The sequence below is a fragment of the Candoia aspera genome, chromosome 1 (genome assembly GCF_035149785.1).
Source record: "Candoia aspera isolate rCanAsp1 chromosome 1, rCanAsp1.hap2, whole genome shotgun sequence".
NCBI lineage: Eukaryota > Metazoa > Chordata > Lepidosauria > Squamata > Boidae > Candoia > Candoia aspera.
The window spans coordinates 273,420,179-273,439,360 of NC_086153.1; the positions used below are offsets into that span (position 1 = coordinate 273,420,179).

Below are 19,182 nucleotides of genomic sequence, written 5' to 3' on the forward strand. Positions count from 1 at the left end.
GTACCCAGCTTGAAGAATAGGGTCTCACACCTGGCCACTTGTGGAGCAGGGCCCTTGACGGCCTCTAGGGATTCTCGGGTGACAACAGCCACCTCTCCTCCCCTGCCCTGAGGTCGCGGCTGATGCCAGACTTGAAACCAAGCCGGGCATATCTCCGAAAGAGCAATGCCTCCTTCAACGCCCAACCAGGTTTCAGTAATACACGCCAGGTCTGCCCCCTTTTCTGTGATCAAGTCACTATGAGGGGGGCCTTGTTGTTTATTGACCTGGTGTTACAAAGCAGCAGTCGAAAGTCAGGACAACCACGAGTCTGCTGTCCAGGGCCCGGGTTTGAGCACAGAGGGCCGGAACACGCCACAGGTAACAAGCACCGGGGGCGTCTTCCTCTATGATGACCCGCCCTCTGGCTCCCGTTATATCGTCCCCTGCCTGTCACCACCTCAATCACCTGCCCCGTCCTACAACCCCCGGGATCTCGAGGTCCATTAGCCCCCACTCCTGGACTCCTAAGATCGCTGGTTAAGGATAGGGACCCTTCCATTCGTTCACACAACCACACCATAACTCAATCACAGGGCAATGGTGAGCCCCCCCAGTGCAGCAGCTCACGCTCTCGGCACTGGTAGAGCCCAACCACCGTCCACACTCACACCCTGTGCCCCCCCTCAGCTTCTCTGACTAGTCAGCAGGGGGGCTACCCAACCACTACTCACCTCTTGCCTCTCACTCAAGAAGGTGAGTGTTCTCACACTACCCATCCAAACCTGGCACCCTCTCATGTCTCTCACACCTGAAGGGGCCCAGCATTCACCATTTAGGGATCCCTAATAGCCTGATTATATCCTGGGATGGTTAGGAAGGGATGGTTAGTTAATTTGCTATAATCTCTATCTCGATGTTCTCAAGACTGCCGGGCTTGCTTTATCGTGCTGCAGTACATCAGTGCCTCAAACCCCCAGTCTGCCGAATTCTCAATTCTAGACTCTTGTTCTTGTCTGTTGTCTTGTGTTCTAACGCCCCCGGCCAGCTGGTTGATCTACCGCTGCCCGATTCTTCCAGCCACCAGAGTCCACCGCACCGCCCAGTTCTGCCGCCTTGCCAAGGCCGGGCTAGCATCCCAGGTTTGCTGCTTGCTGCCAGGCTACCTGCTGCTCAGTGCCAGCCGCCCGGTTGCCTGCTGCTTGGTGCCAGCCGCCCGGTTGCCCGCCACTCGGTGCCAGTCACCTGAATACCTCGCTGCCAGCCACCTGGCAGCTTGCTGCTTCGCCTGCTTGAACCAGGGGCTCCGGTGGAGGCAAGGACAAGGGGAGGGAGGAGTGACTCCCGCTCTGGCTCCGATAAGAGGCCGTTGCAACAGGGCCCACCGCTTCCTACCACTCTGTCCGGGGGGGGGGGATTTCATCAACTCCCAATTTGGGCTTGGATTGTTGTCTTCAACCCCCCTGAAAAACCTCAAACCGCAAACGGAGGCTGCGGCTGCAGTTTGGGCAATCTCACACTCACCTTCCCCAGAGCGGCAAACGGCATCTGCCTACGGTCGCCATCTTGGTTTTTTATGGCATACATTTTATGGCATACATTTGCCATAAAACTCAATTGTTTTAGTTGAGCAAATTGTATTATTAATATAAGCACCCAGTTAGGAAACAAAATTCTACTAGAATAGAAATTTCCTCCTTATTGGCAATTGAGCTCCTATAAGAAAACAAAAATAGATGATTTAATGAGAGGTTCTAGGAAATAATAAAGAATAGAAGCTTTCAGATTTGGGGAGGTGGGAGGAGTGGTTTACTTTTTCCCCTCTGCATTTTGTTCTTTTGGCAATTTGTATGACAGTGTCATACATCATACAGATGTCTTTAAAAAACTTGCAACATTTCAGAAGAGCTGCAGGACTTGGGAAGTTAGAATTAATGAAAATCCATTTAAAGGTTTGCTCTCTTCTGTTCACTAAGCACTAAAATCACGGAATAATTATTTAGTGCAATAACGTGTGGTGAATGATGAAAAATGAAACATGGCCAGAATGGTTGTTGAAAATACAGTATTTTCCAAATGTACATACATTGCAGCAGCCTCCCAGTTCCCACAGAGTCAACAGAATTTTGTTTTCAGTGATCCTATTCCTTAGAGAGGAGACTAGCATTAAGCAGTGAACTAGAAAAGTCTCTTATTCCACCCTCTCTTGTCTTGGATTACAATGCACGAAGGAAATAAACCTGTTTACCATGGTACCCAAATGCCTTGGGAAAAAGCTATTGAGAGTCCTTGAAGAAGAGGTCATAACTACTGGGAGACAAAAGACAGTTTTCTTCGAGCAAGGAAAGAAAGATACGAATCATACAACAAACAAGCTGTAACCATATTGTGATTGCACCAGCCTTTAATAGGGTGTGAGATTAGAAAAAGAGAAATGAACTCAAGCCCCAATATGGGAAACTGAGGCTTATATAACTTTAGTTTTTCTGTGCCTGGCCAGCATCAGTCATGGGGCAAAGAAGGGGGAGCTGCCAGAACTCAGACACAGAAAATAAATAGAGTTGTTCCCTACCCATTCATTCAGAGTAGCATACAGAAAACAGAGATCCTGATTCATAAATTAGGAACCTACATGTTGCAGCTCTACTCTGTAGACAAGTTCCAGAGTTAATTAATTAACAGTGTTAGCATTGGTTTTTAATCTTTTTTTTGGTGTGGGTATTGAATTTAATAGAAAAGTACTATACAAATCAAATCCAGAATAATTCCTCTTGCTAGAAAAAGTGGGAAGGTGTCCTTTTGAGGAATATACAGGTAGTCCTGGCTTAACAACCATTCGTTTAGTGACAGTTTAGACTTAAAACGGTGCTGAAAAACCAACTTATGACTGGAACTCCCACTTACGACCGTTGCAGCATCACCATGGTCACATGATCATGATTTCGGTGCTTGGCAACCAGTTCACATTTATGATAGTTGCAGCATCCCGTGGTCACGTGATTGCCATTTTTGACCTTTCCAGCCGGCTTCTGGCAAGCAAAATCAGTGGGGAACTGCATAATTCACTCAACAACCACATGGTTCTCTTAATGCCTGCAGTGTTTTGCTTAATGGCCGCTGCAAAAAGGTCATAAAATCGGGTCAGATTTGCTTTATGACTGCTTCACTTAGCAACCAAAATTCCGGTCCCAACTGTGGTCATTAAGGAAGGACTACCTGTATGAGCCTACTTAAAAATAGTGTTACATGGACTAATATGTCAGTTCCAAAATATTAGCTATCTGTCTCCTAAATCTTTGGAGGGCTACTTCTCTGCAAATAAAATGTCACTCCAAGTCCACTCCTCAAAGGGTCAAGAGAGTTGTGTCCTTCCAAAGTCTTCTGAGGTTGGTTGTCCTGTATGCACAATGGAAGACAGTTCTTTTGTGACTGTCAGTCAAGTAGTCCTCCAAATGGTTTGTACAGTCTTACTATTTTGGCTTGTCCCAACACTCAGGTGGCCAATTTCCTTTAATATAGAAATATTTTAAAAAGAAGAGTAAGTGGTGGTAGTCAGTTCTGATGCCTCAGACTTCTTTCCATAGTAGGAGAGGGTTGCAGGGTCTGCAGAAAATCCCCTTTATTTTCTTAATATTGTTGGAGATCTTGTGCAATGATAATTTGTGAACCACTGATTCTGCTTTGAACCTCTAAGCTTGGATAGGTAATCTGGTAGTCTTCAAATACTTCAGACTACAACTTCTATCATCTTGAGACAGAATAGTCAATTTTATTTATATCTTTATTTGTTAGATTTATATCTCTCTCTCCTCCAGGAGCTCAAGACAATGTACATAGAACTTCCTCCTCTAATTTTTCTCCATAATAACTCTGTGAAGTAGATTGGGCTGAGAGAGAGTGACTGGGCCAAAGTTTTTTTCTGAGAAATTAGTCCAAGCTTCTGGAGTACACTGGCTTGCCTCCTCCTCCTATGTGATAAAGGGAGTCATGAAAGTTTAAGCAGTAAAGATAATTGTTGGAACAGTTTGTCTGGCTCTCATTCCTATGGGTATCACAATGTACTCACATTCCTATATGTATTCTGAGGCCAGGTTTTCTGTGTGTGTGCAAAATCATCACCCCATTCTCTCTTGTGTAACCCAAGTGTGGCTGATATTAGGGCTACCATATCTGAGGTGGAAAAATAGAGATGACCAGTAGATGAAAGCAAAGAGGTGGAGGTTTCTGTATCTCTTTGCTGACATCTAGTAATTGTCTGAATTTTTTGCAGCCCAGATAGCCCCATGCCTTTCATGTATCATCAGACTGTTGACTTCCTCTGTGCAAAGTTACTGTGTAAACAAATGAGTTATTCTAATAGTTACATATAAAGCAAAAAAGCTTCCAGGACTCTATTAAAATAAGTTTGGTATTTATATTCCTTATGCTGTGCCTTTTCATTGTAATAACCTGCAGTGGGTACATTAAATAAGAGTTACTAAACTGTTTCTGTTAACCAGAGTATAATTAAAGTTGTGCATCTATCTTCATGTTGAGGGTGTTGACGACCGACAGGAAGCTCTGGTGTGGGCTGGTCCATGAAGTCACGAAGAGTCAGAAGCGACTAAACGAATAAACAACAGCATCTATCTTCATACTAATGAACTGAACAATCCTTATTGGGAGATTTTAATTAATTTTGATTAGTAATTATTTTAACATGTTCAAAACTTACAATGGCTGAAACAATTTATATACTTACCCATTGTGAAAATAATTAAGAGCTTTATCTGTTAATTAAGATGATTTAGAAGTGCCATTGATGCTGTTTTTTATTGATGTGCAACTAGCCACTCATGTATATTTCATAAACCCATTCAATCTCCTTAAATATTAAGAAAAATGAACCAAATTCTGATAAAATACTTGCCAATAGTACTTGCTCTTTGCCATTTTTTCTATTTTAGCAAAATAAGTAAACCTTGTGATTTTTCCTGTGTACTTGACATTATCTATCTTTAGCTCAGATTATTTCTTCAAAGAAAATTACAGTACTATCAGCCATATTAGACTCTGTTGACTATCTTTAATGATAAAACAGACAGTGTGACAACTGTGTTTTGAAATGCTAACTAAAATTTCTATTGTGAGGATTGGCAATGTGTGACTGTTAAAACTGTTAAAGTGCAATATTTATCTGTTAGTGAAATTTAAATTTTCACCACTTTATATTAATGTCAGAATGTACAGTTCCTATTAAAACTGAGGACATGCCATTTTATTCTTAATCTTGCCAAGTGTGTCACAGTAAACATCTTTAGGTATTCCCTAATAAAGTATAAAACAGGGGAGGAATATTAATTTTTAGAGCAAAAGTAGTATATAGGTAAGAAAGTTGATTCTTCTTTCTGCCTATGGCTTATCTTGTTGCAGAATGTCACCTTCCTAAAGCTTTCTCAGCAGGGTATGGGTGCTTGAAATGAACATAGTTGGAAGATCAGTGGTACTATAAGGGCTGGTTTGCAAGGTCTATTTGGGGCATTGCAAAACATCTTGTTTATTTGGTTTCTTCATTTATTTATATGCCACCCATTCCCCAAAACATATCAAGAGCTACACCAAACAGCTATTGGAGGCTGTAGACATGTATGCACAGTTTAAAATAAAATGTATCACTCTCTTGAAACTGCAGTTTTCCTGTTGCCTATGCTTTTCCAAAGCACTGATTGATTAGCTCCTGGTAGGCTAGAGAAAAGCTAGAGAAATATATCTGATACTACAGTGTACTTTCCCCTAGTCTGGCTAGCCAGCCTGCCTTTAAAAAAAAAAGTGATGGCAGTGCAAGCAGGGTAATGTAGCATACAGGAAAATGTGGTTAACTTTGCAGGTGACTCCACCTCCCAAATTCAGCTGTGAATCCTTTGCTCTTGGTTAAGTAAGGAAGAAAATAACCTTTGAGATGAGAACTCAGTTTGTTTGAATTAAAATCGGTTCTGTTTAAGTATGTTGTCATATCTTTGGGTTTTAGTGGCTTATAATTTTTTGAAATTTTAAGGAAGATATTCTAAAAACATTTGCATCTGTTTCTGTTGGCAGTATCTTCCAAGATAACACTAAGAAAATGCAGCAGTAATGAATATTTAGTATAAAATTGGGAGGGGGAAGAATGGAGGGTTACTATATTTCATTTTTGCAATGACTTCCAGCCACATTTATCCTTTCAGTGGTGTCTTTCAAGAACTGGGCAGGGGCAGGACAAATACTAAAATAGATGTAATTTAAATGAATGAAAAGCAATATATATAATATAATGATGAAGATGAAGAATTCTAACTAGGGAAATCTGACTTTACTTGCACCTTCAGCTTGAGAGGCTCACATGTAAGCATGGTGTGCTGTTATCTCCCAGACCAATTTACCTCAGTGGGTGGTTGTTGAAGGATAATATTGAAGGAGTGAATGTATATTGCCTTGAGCTCCTGGAAGAAAGACAGAATATAAATCCAATGAATAAACTTAAGACCACCCTCCATCTTTCAGAGCTTATAACTCAAGTCCAGCTTCAGAAGGTTAGATTCACAAAATAAAGATTTAGAGAACTTTTAAAAACCAAAAATATACTTCAGCTTTAAATTGTCAAAAGAGAGAGACAGGCAGATGTTTGTGTGTGCAGAATGGAATTGAGATTTCTATGCCCATAGGGCTCAGGGATAGTCACCAGATTCATTGCACTGAATTCCATTCATTCACAATTATTTATATTCCCAAATTATTCACCTCTTGTACTCATCCATCCCTCTCAGCAACTTCGAGAGATTATTTGCTCCATTAGTAAGCTATGTCAGCACACTTAAGGTGAAGCCATTTAGTGGCCTGCTAGAACCACTGAAATGGAGCAGAGCTTAACACAGCTGAGAAGCTGTACTCAGAAAAAGAATATTATTTTAAGTAGCTTCAGTGAGCATGTCAGAGTAATACAGGTTATTGATCTTACACACTTAGCCCTCCCAAGCATAAAGAATCACACGCTTAGCAGAGTAGGTTCAAAGTAACATAAAGAGTTGTACTGACTTTATTCTTTGGTCCAGTTGCATTCATCTTTGGTGGAAAATAAAGTTCCTTGTTTCTTCTGTTCTTTACCTATACTTGGTGATCTTTCAGCCCAACAGCCGCTAAGAGCTGTGTGGAAGAAAGGGGCAGAATCCTTCTTTTCTTAGGCCCGACCACATGGCCCAAGATGGAGGGAGGAGCAGCCAAAAGCATGCTGCTTCTCCAATGGTGAAGGAGGAAGAGAGAGAGGAAGTGGGAGTGGCAACAAACAGCTTCCTCAATAGCACGGAGAGTTTGCATCTTAGAGCAACCATCCATATGCTAATGAGGCATGCTGGATTTGCCAGGACTTCCAACATAAGGGAACATGGCATCAAGTAAAAATTCTAACATCAGATAATGGATGGTATTTAGGGACATTACTTCGTCAGGTTTTGTACTGTAGTGATAACGTTTTACTGTATTGTCTCTGTACCCTTGCTGTAAGATCAGTGGAGCAGTACTTGAGATACATTGTTTGGCTAATGAGTTTTGCTTGCCCCTGTTGATGCTGTAATGGTGAAGCTATTATGAGTGGGGAGTATCTCCTTCAGAATCCTTTCAATAAACTGGATTCTGTATCAGGATTTCTTTCTGGCATATTCATTAATGTCATTACCTGTCAGACTGAACTTTTTAAACTGAAAAGATTAGCTCCCATTTCTGATGCTAGATGTCAACTGCTAGTAATTGGGGAAAACCAGTGAAAACTTGAATGCACAAAGGAAATATGCATTTATACATTTTTATGTAAGGACACATTGGTTTCTTTTTATTTCATATTCTAGAAAAAGGGAGGAAAGGACATGATTTGTAAAGTTGGCGTTGCACCTTTGATATTTCTCCTATAGATTTTGATTTTGGGATAGTTTCCAGTAAGTGTGAAGAGGATATTTATATATACACAGCATGGGATGATGTCCTATAAATGATTTATACATTACAATTTTAAGTGATCCATAGCAATGTATTCATGCTAACATTATCGTTAGCCACTCTGAAGACTTCCAGTGGAGAAGCAGCTTTTAGATCTAATAAATCCTATTTATATGATTGTGTTATGAATGTACATGCCATAGACAAATTGACTATTTTCCATTATCACTTTTGATTATGTGGAATAGACCATCTCTAAGAAGAATTTATGTTTTGCACTACTGTGGTTGTATGCTGACATGTTCATGTTTGGAGACATATTTGGATTGATTTTTTTTTTTTTTTTTTTACCCACTACATAAAATCAGAACCATTTTTGTGAAGGTATTTGGCTGGTAGTAAATATAAACTTTACAGATGAATATTTGAAGCAGTACTGTTTTTGCTAAAATGGTAACTGTAATGACTGCCTATTCAAATCAACAACCAGACTCACATAAGAGTTCTATGGAAATCCAATTTAATGATGAATAGTATGCAGAATCACAGGCAAAGCTGAGAATACCAAAAGCACGGGATTTCTCCCAGGTAAATCACAAGCAATCCCGGACCCCTCCCCCCACTGTCAGAGCAACTTCATTCCTCTGCAGGTGTTCAAAATGGTTGCTGGCAGTCGTCGGGTAATGACCTCGGTCAGGCAGCTGTAGTCCAAACATGAATTCCTTTGCACTCACATCATCAGCCTTCCTGCCTGGTACGAACTAACAGTAGCAGCTCCCTCCTGCCCAGCAACACGTGTCAGCCCCAGAATGGCATGGGAACTTGTTACAATGTTGTAGGAACATTGGAACAGGAACCATGACAGGAACACAATAAATCTACCAGGCACAGGTAATGAAGTAAAGAATTTAATGCTTTCTACTGCAAAGCATTCTGCGCCAGTGAAATTCTGTTTTGATATCTTTGATCCAAAGAGTTTTTGTATGATCTGAAAAGTGCTTTGAACATAGGAAAGCATTATATATAGTTGACAGACAGACAGATAGATAGATAGGATTTTGGTTATCACTGTTAAAGAGACAAGTTTTCATTGACTGAAAAGCATGAACAAAGAAACTTACAAGCTTATATATGCAGCAAGAAAGAAAAATGTATTAATACTCTTATTAATGCAATCCAAATGGAGCATAAAACAATTGCTAAATGGGATAATTGTACTGAAATATGAAGAAAGTGGAATACTTTAAAATTAGCATTCAATAGTGGTAGTCTTCATTATTTATTTTATTTATCGTATTTTTATCATTCTTTGAAAAGAAACTAAGTACTTGTCCATGATGATTAGTGAATATTAATTGAATAGATAATTGGTGAAATTTTGTGTTCAATTAGTGGTCAAGCTGAATTTTTGTTTTTTAAAAAATCTCATTGTAGAATCACATGTTCCAACAATTCTAATTTCTCAGCACATGTGTGATTTTTTTTAGCCTTGATATGCAGGAATATTGCCATCCAATTGACTTGGAGTTTTTAAAAGGTAGGTTCTGCATGTGGGAGCCAGTTTGGTGTAGCAGCTAAGGCACCAGGCTTGAAAGTGGGGGACTGTGAATTCTAGTCATCTGTTCAACATAGCTCAGCTGTTCTAAGGTACAGGTATTTGGGGTATGTAGAAATTTGATTTCTTCTTCATACCCTGAGCATGAATACAACCAATCTACAGTATGTCAGGGTAACCCAAATCCTCTATTATTAAAATACCTTCCCCTTGCATTCTTCCCTAATTTCTTTCACTATCTCAAGATCATCCTTGGTATTTTGATTGGGAGGGAGATAGCATATCCCTAAATATAATTTAAATTTTTGGTCAGATACTGCCATCTATGAAGGAATCTGGCTTTCCAATATCTAGTATGTTAGATTTTATGCTCTCCTTGATAAAAAGAACAATGTCTCCTCAATGTGCTCTTCCCTGTCTTTTCTATAAAGTTTCTATTCAGAAATGATCATATCTTATTGAGACTCTCCATTTTACCACGCTTCTGATATGCCAACCACATTTATGTACTCATTCACAACCAAGTACTCTTAATTCCTCCATTTTGGCTCAGAGACTTCTTGTATTGCCATAGACTGATTCTCCACTTTAAATGTAGAGAGAATGGATTCTTCTTTCCCCACTCCAAATCTTTCAGATGGTTGACTATCTGAAGGAAATTAATGACACATGCAGAGAATACACATGCAGAGGATACCCTATTATTCAAGCATTCTGATACTCTTGGATAAACTTGTTAGCATTTATATAATGCTTTCCTGTGTTCAAAGCACTTTTCAGATCATACAAAAACTCCTTGGATCAATAATATTCCTATGTATATGTATATAAGCTACTAATGTATATATTAAAAAGTAAATAAATAAACCTTATAGGATCCCTTTGACAATGAAGATATTGAAGTGGTAGTTAGCTTCTGCCTTGTAGGATCAACCATCAACAGTAAAGGAACAAGAAGTCAAGTAATATGCCCCAGACTAGAACTTGGTAGACTAGCCATGAAGGCCTTGGAAAAGATATTTAGATGCTGTGATGTGTCTATACCTAAAAAGATCAGAATAGTGCAAGCAATGGTATTCCCTGTGACACTCTATGGAAGTGAAAGTTGGACTTTGAAGAAGCAGGCTAGAAAGAGTATTGATTTCAGTTCATAATTTATTACAGCCTTAGACCAGTACAAAATATTGATGTTTGTGAAATTTGGTGTTGGAGAAAATCTCTGATAATACCATGGTCAGCCAGGAAAACAAACAAATGCATCATTGAACAAAACCCAGAGTTCTCACTCAATGCACAAATAACAAATAACAAATCTCAAATTATCCTATGTCAGACACATTATGCAAAACCCTGGCTCTCTGGAGAAGGCTCTAATGCTGGGAAAATTGGAAAGAAAGAGAAGAAGAGGATGACCAGCAGCATGGTGGATGGATTCAGTTACGGTGGTGATGAGTGCACTATTGGAAGACCTGAGAGATCACATCAGGGAAAAATTGACATGTAGAATATTTATGTGGCTGCTAAGGGTCAACTTGATGGCCCAAAATCAATAATACAAATCAATCAATAGGATCCCTACTGCCAAGAAATAGATCAGCATGTTTTCTATTGTATAGATGGACACATCCCTTTTCAATTATACATTTGTTTTGGTGAGGGCAAGTGAATTCTGTCTGTTCTCATCAGCAGTAGCCTGCTTTAGGCAGATAATTGCTTATTTTATCTGAAAACCATGAATGTTTCCTGAAAAAAATAATGCACTCTGAACAGTAGAAGTTAGGTTTTATTCATTACTAAAGCAAACAATTTCCTATGTATAGATTTAATATAATAAAGAATAGAATTTTGTCCCTTCTTGGACATCCTCATCAGCAGAGGAAATGATGGCATGTTAGAAACACAGGTCTACTGGAAAGCTACCCACACTAACCAAGTTCTCCATTATCAAAGCAACAACCCAACCTCCCACAAGAGGAGCTGCGTAAGAACATTATTCAGATGAGCTCTCATACACTGCAGCAACCCAGAACTCCAGAAAAGGGAAACAGACCACCTATACAACATCTTCCAGCAAAATGGATACCCCCTCAACTTTATCAAAAAGTGCCTGACCACTCAACCCACTACAACCCAACCAACAGAAGCTATGAAAAGGATAACACTGCCATACAGCAGAAACTACCAACAGACTGTTACAAGCACACAGCATCACCATACCACATAAGCCAATTAAAACTCTTCAAAACATCCTAATCATCCAAAAGACTCAGTAGTCCAAGAAAAAAACAGGAGTCATCTACAACATACAGTATAAGGACTATAAGAGCCACTATGTAGGACAGACAGGCAGAAGACTAGCAGAGCGCATCCATGAACACCAACTAGCAGAAGACACGAAAACTCCTGAATCTCACAACACATGGACAGACTTAACTATACTTTCAACTGGGAAACTGAGCATCCTAAACCAAGCCAAATCCAAAAACACCAGAGAATTCCTGAAAGCTTGGCACTCAGACAAAGCAGCCATCAACAGACACACTCAGACAAAGCAGCCATCAACAGACACACAAAAAACATTTACATACCATTCAAAAGAGACAATAGAAAAGCCAAAAGACCAGAACACCTCCCCGCCAGCAATCAACACCCAGATATGCAAAGATTAACACTAGGATTAATACCAGATGAACAATCAAACAGCACAATATACCCTAATCAAGGAACTATTAACTCAGTCAACCAACCAAGCAGCAAACAACAACCCAATCAAGGAACTCCCAAGAAGAAAACACCTCCACCAACACAGGCTGGACAAACCATGATATATAAACAGAGAACAAGGCCCACTCCTTCTTCGCACTGAAGATGTTGCCTAGTCTGGCAATAAAATGTCTGCAAGAAAACAACAAGGCTCAGAGAGCACCAAGGACTCCACAGTTCAACCCTGAGCTACAAATATTTGCTTCGATTGGTTACTGAATGTACCCAGGGATTTGGATGAGGTGATGACCTCTGGCAGGAAATTTAACATTATCGAACAGAAGATCCTCACAGATACCACTTTTGTAGCACAGATTGAAGCAGAGCTGTATAGTTGACTTAAGAATATGTTTTTTCTTAATTACAGCTGCCCCATAAGCTTTGTTTCAAATTGAAATTACGAAATGATAATAATTTTGTTTGTAAGATATGAAAGTGTACTTGTGGAAGAATGAAATCGCCACTCAGAGTGAGCAGGCATTTCTCCTTGTCTCCTGGGATTTAGAGCTTTGGTGTTGTCTGGGAAGGAGGGTTAAAACAGCCCCACTGTCTCCTTAATTGGAGAGTTTGTCCTATAAAATGGACCAGAAATCAGGCATGTGTGTGGGCATGGCGAAAAAGGAGTCAAGGAAGACAGTAGGGAAGTGGGGGAAAAACCTCCAACACTAAGGCAAGCAGCTCAGTAGCAGTCCCCAGATGGCAGAAGAAATGGCAAGCCTTGAAGCTGCAAGACCTGCTGAGAGGCAGAGCTGAAAGATGGGGGAGGTGCAGAGCTCCTCCAACCAGTCCCAGGAAGAGAGGACCACGAGTGCTGTGGGAGAGAAAAGCCCCCATTTGCAAGTCTATAGAGGAGTGAAAATATAGAGGAGTTTTCAAATGCAAATGGACTGAGGTTCACCACAAGAACTGAAAACCTGGGGAAATAAGAAAGACTCAAAGATCTAGGAAATAGGATAGGAATACATAGTGCTAAAACCGCAGAGTCCCCCAATGGGAGGAGATGGGCGGGGATGAATGAATGAATGAATGGATGAATGAATGAATGGTGATAGGAACTTAGATGAATAACAGAGAGATAGAAGTATATAGATTAAATACACCAGGATTTTTTTTTTAATGCATTCAGTTGTGTCTGATCTCGGAGACTGCCTGGATCAGTCCTTGCAGTTTTCTTGGCAAGGTTTTTCACAAGTGGTTAGCCATTGCCTCCTTCCTAGGGCTGAGAGAGAGAGTGTGACTGACCCAAGGTTACACAGCTGGCTTTGTGCCTAAGGTGGGACTAGAACTCATGGTCTCCCGGTTTCTAGCCTGATGCCTTAACCAGGAAATAGTTATAAATTTATAGGAAGTCTCTAGATTAAGATAGGTAGGAAAATAGAAACAAACATAGAATTAGTATTAAGATTAGAAGTAAGGAATAGGATTTTAATTTTGTATAATAAAACATTTTTTGTGGGGAAGAAACAAATTCAGTCTTTGTGTCTGTGATCTGTACTGGATTAAGAAAAATCCTGAGAGTACACATTTTAATGATCTGCTTCAGTAAGTCTGGGTCGGTACCGTCTATAATATTGTATTACTCAATGTCTGATGCTTAGTGGGCAGAATCAAAATTTCCCAAATCAATGATGGACTTCTGTGGGAAATTTGAATAATTAACTCCTTCAGAATTCTATTCAACAAAAAAATTATATCTGTAATTCTATAAAGATCAACTAATGCCCACTGCTTGTGACCTACATATACTGCAGGTTGTGGGCCTGGGGGAGCTTCTTTATGGTACAGCTGATTAGAAGTCTTGACCAGCCTGCGATTTAGCTGTGCTGATGCTCTGGCATTTCTTCTGGAACTAACGCTGCCCTGTTCTCTGGCTTTCTAGATCTGGGCGATGATGTGAACAGAGAGGAAATCTCTCTGATCTGCTCCTGAGCTATAAATAAGGACATAGTCCACAGTTTGGCAATGCCATTGTCCTAACAGCCAGGAACCACGCTGAGACAAGGAGTAGGTCTCTAGTGCTTTATTACTGCTACATTAGACTGAAAATCCTAACAAACTGAAGAAGCGTGGGAAAAACCCAGACAGATAAACCCCAAAGGTTAAGGCGGGTCTGATCTGTGTCTCTTTGAATGGCTGCTTAACTCCTCAGTACTACGCATGCGTTTTCCCCCCTGGATAGAGGCCCCCTCCTGCTCACCATCAGTACTCATGACAGCCATCACCACTCTCACTCTCTTTTGTCTTGCAGTTCTCATCATCTTGCTTTGAACAAATATGGTATTTGGAAGGATTTTTACCTGCTTAGTGATGCAGATTTTTGCCTCCCCAATAGCAGTGTTGATCATTGCTTGTTAACCTATAGTTTCATCACAGCTCTTGTACAGACATTGAAGACATTGGACTAGATGCATAGCAGGGATATACAGCAGGGATATGCAGCTGTGGCCTGCCCACTCTTCACTGAAGGACTTGCAGAAGGGATTAGGAGTGTTTTTTCACGAACTATGTCAGCCCAGTTCAGGAGCTGATAAGATAGATCTGCACTGTGGTGGGCTTGAGCTTTTTCCTGCCATTTAAGATTTTTCCACTGTGTAGACAATAGTTTTAGGCATCTGGTCTCAGACTTATCGTTACCATACTAAACTCTTGTATACCCATTTTAATCAACTTTTAACGTATTTTAATCCATTTTAACCTGTTTCTTTCTGGTATTTTTTTCTTACCCATTATAGGTACAATAACTTATTTTTAGCTTAAAATCAAATCTGTGGTGCACAGCTTTTGTAATTTTTTTTTCAGGCCAAACTTAGCTTTTGAATGATATTCTAGGAGCTTAATTCTAGAAAACAGGTAGAGGCAAAATGAAGAATTAGGGTCAAAATAAAAATAAGTATAATTACTGTACCATTAACAATATTCCCCATATATTCTTTATTTTTTTCTCTCTGTTACATTAAAAATAATTTGATTGCAAATATTCAGTGGCTTTAGGGCCACACACCAAGCTTTTAATGGGACATTTTCAGGTTAAGTAGTACTCCAGTGTAAAAAATTACTATTAAAAATATGCAAAGTGAGATATAGATCAAAACTGTTACATGAAATGCATTCAGATCAGAACCTACTGGATTAGATTAGCCAATCTTCATACATATTAAATCATTGTTATTGGTTATATATATATATATTTAGATAGAATATTTAACTTTTAACAACCAGATACTTTTAAAGAGTGATAAAATCATTTCCAACATTGCCTATTGAATATTTTCCTTTTCATGATGATGCTATATCATGGATTTACTTTATTTGTTAAATGCTAGTACTATTTTCTATTACTAGCCCAAGAAATTATAAATGTGGAAAGTAGTTATATCTCATGCAGTTATTCTGAGTGCATGCTAAACAGGGGTGGGAAGGAATCCTTAATGATAATTGTCTGGCAATAAATGAGTTTTTCAACTTGGTGCTTTTATATTTCAGTTTCCTTAACTATGGTAATTTTGTGCTTACTTTGGTATAGGGTGACCTATGTTCCAAGAGGGTAAATAGATTGAAGGGGCCTTGTACTTTTTATATTCATGGCATGATATTCCCAGTTTTATCTGTATCCATGAAGTTTTCATAGAAATTTCATGCACTTTTTAGCCCTCTAAAAATGTTAAGCATAGCCCCTAATGGCTCCTGATTTAGATGCTTCCAGAATGAGTATTTCTGTTTTATAAATGGGAAGGAGGGAAAGAAACAAAATATAAACTTCAAAAAAGGCAGATGAGCATTGAAGAATACTCTACATTTGCAGCATTTTAAAATATTTAGAGTTAATAGTCATATATGTATGAAATCCGAAAGGTATTTGTTTAGTTTAATTGAAAAGAAAATATGTATTAACATAATAATTGTGCAGATATTTCACCCATGGTTTGTGGCAACATGTGAGTATATATTATGGTAAGGAAGCATGCTGTATTGATTTTAAAATAATTAGCATTTTTTACCATATAAGAAAAACCTATTTGGATGTTAATTATAATCTAATGGAACTCAAACTTAAGAAGAATTTAAACCATAACTTGAAATAACTATCTGTTGAAGCAACTGGGCATTATAAAATAAAGTTATAATGCAGGCATACTTGGAACAGATAACATTGACTTTCAAGTGAGTTGCTTTACATACCATAAGGAATTGGTGTCATAAATATCAATTACTGAGATATTGTCATGGTATGTGGGAATGACCTTGGGAGACAGAGCAAAGAGACATGGCCAAGGGAATGGTCAGATAAAAGGCAACTTAGTCTGCAGCAGGAATGTTGGAAGGGTAAGCAGCTCAGTAGGGACCCTCCCTAGTTTCTTGGGCTGTAAAGGGAATGTGGGGAGAAATGTTCTTTCAGAGTTGCAAGATTCTGTTAATGTAACCTTACAATAAAGTAGAAGTAGCTCATCTGATTGTGTTTCCTGTCTGGTCTACCTTGCAAGGCTAACAGATACTGATTTCTAAATCTTTTGAACATAAATTGTGAATTGACATCTAGTTAGGTTTCTATAAAAGTATTCAAGTTTCTATAAAATTATTTATAGCAGGTTTAAATTAACTGCATTTCAGCTTCATTATTCTTAAGAATGTTCAGGTTAATTTTCATAACTTTTTAAAATATTACTATTGTTTATTTAAGCCATCTTCATATAATTAAATCTATTGATCTCGGTTTTTTTGTTTTTGTTTTTAAATTCTACTTAAATATAGAATCTTTTAAAATACAGTGAAGCATAACAATAAAGTGTGTACAAGATTTCCAGTTATCTCCCATCAATTCCTTTTTTTTTTACTAAGAATAGGCTGATTTTTTTTAATGGGTGATGATTGTGATTGCATCACTGTCAGCCATTGCAATTCCCATTTTCAAAATTCTCTTCAAGTGGTCTCTTTCTTTCTCTTTTCTATCCCTCTTTTCTCTGCTCTTTCTCATGAAAAGTGGAAGGGGGGGAAATGGGTAATGCTAGATATATTTAGAAGATTCCCTGTTCCATCAGGGAAGTCTGGCAAGGCTTTATACTTAAGCTTAGATTACCTTCCAATTATATTCAATTGATTGTTCTTCTTCCTTGCAGAAGTTTCCTGTCTATGTATAGATGCACCAGGCTTCCTTCCTCTTTGTTGATTTTTCCCAACATTGAGACAGTGGAGGAGAGAATAAGCTCAGTTTTGGTCTGCTGACTTGCCAAATACATTAATCAATAATGGCCATTGCTTCATTGCTTTGTTCAGTCTCTCTTGAGAGAAAGATGAAACAATGGAAAATGCAGTGAAAGAGACATTCACTTGCAGTGTTGAAGTTAACTGGTGCAAACTGAAAATTAACAGAAAGTAAGCATGGACCAGATCCTTCTTGCAGTCCATCAGTTACATCTAATGCCATGGACAAGCAGTGCATAGTCTAAGGCTCTGGAGTTACCTATGGCCCTTAAAAGGCTTAGGTGTGGCCCTAGAGTCCTCCAGAAGTTGCCTCAACTTTATAATGTGACAGAAAAGGAAAATACAAAGAAAATAATATTAAATGTTATTTAATCAAATTTAATTTACATTTTAAATTAGACTCTATCAAATGTAGTTGTTATCTGTGTCCTGCCTATCTTTTGGAATGTAGCTTCAGGCATACAACTCAAAGGTTAGGTGTGGCCTTTGGTTTGAAAAAACTTCTGTACCCTTGCAAAGCTTAAGGTATTTCTTTCATTCCTTAACTCATTCCCTTCCGGAAAATGAGTTAAGGAATTGTTTTAGAGGGATTTTATTAGAATTTTATTGTATATTTATTAGAATTTTATTGTATATTTATTGTTCTGTATTGTAAACCGCCCAGAGTCCCTCCGGTCGGAGGAGATGGGCAGTGACAAATTTGATAGATAAATAAATAAATAAAATGGGGCAAAAATGTTGGTCGTGGCTTGGGAATGCAATTTCTCAGAATGTCTGAGTATTGTCCTTGGGATGTTGCTGTTCCAGCCTCCAAGCATCACAAAGCGATATAGAACCTTCTAGAGGAAGAGGGTGATGCCTTGAGATTGTCAACTAAATTTGAAGAAATAATAGGTTATAGGTTAAGAAGGTTAAGATTCACTTCTAGAATCAAAGAAGTGAAGTTGCTTTAATTATTTTTCCCCTCACTGTAACAATTCAGAGATCCTTTTCCTTTTTTAAAATGCATTCATGAATGGAGAAATGCTTTGAATTTTACATGTGTGTCTTAATTAAATTTACAATATTAAACTGATGCTTTGCTTAAGCTAAGAGAAAGTATGTTCAGTGGGATATAGATTTAATCCTGCTGAAAGCACTAAAATCAAGTGAATCATGTCTAATTTAAGCCTCATTGATTTTATTAGTTATTTTCTAAGCCTAGTCACAGCTGGTAGCAGCACCCAGCTGACCTTGATTGATCTTGAAAAGCTAAACAGGTTCAGACCTGAATTATACTTGAATGGGAGACTACCAGGAAATCCCAGAGCTGTGAACTAGATTAGCAAGTAAAAAAACCAAAACATCATGAAAAAAAGCATTGACAAATCACTTTTGTCAATGCTTCTGGGAATGGAGGGTATTTTAACTTTTACTCTAAATCTGTATCTAACCCTTTGAGTTTTTGATCTTAATTTAGTATAAATCCTACTGCAGGTTTTCTCACTTTGTGCTTGGCAAATTTTATATATGATAGAAACACAGAGAAAGGGCATGAAAGAAAGTATGTTAGTAAATTCATTTCTAATGCTTAAATACCTATAAACTTGGATAGAGAAATTGGGAAGAGAGTGGGAAAAATGCTGAGTATTTCTTCTGTCTTTGATTCCCACTTGCCCTGTCTTTCCTTCCTTCTCTTTTTTCCTGCTTCTGGAGAGCAAATAATAACAGAATCAGCAATAACAACAACAACAACAACTTTT

The 19,182-nt window shown here is 38.6% G+C and overlaps 1 protein-coding gene across 4 annotated transcripts in view; it reads left to right on the forward strand.

Moving 5' to 3' along the window:
- Positions 1–19,182, forward strand: part of FUT8 (fucosyltransferase 8) — a 119,671-nt gene that overhangs the window by 84,238 nt on the left and 16,251 nt on the right. The window lies entirely within an intron of this gene.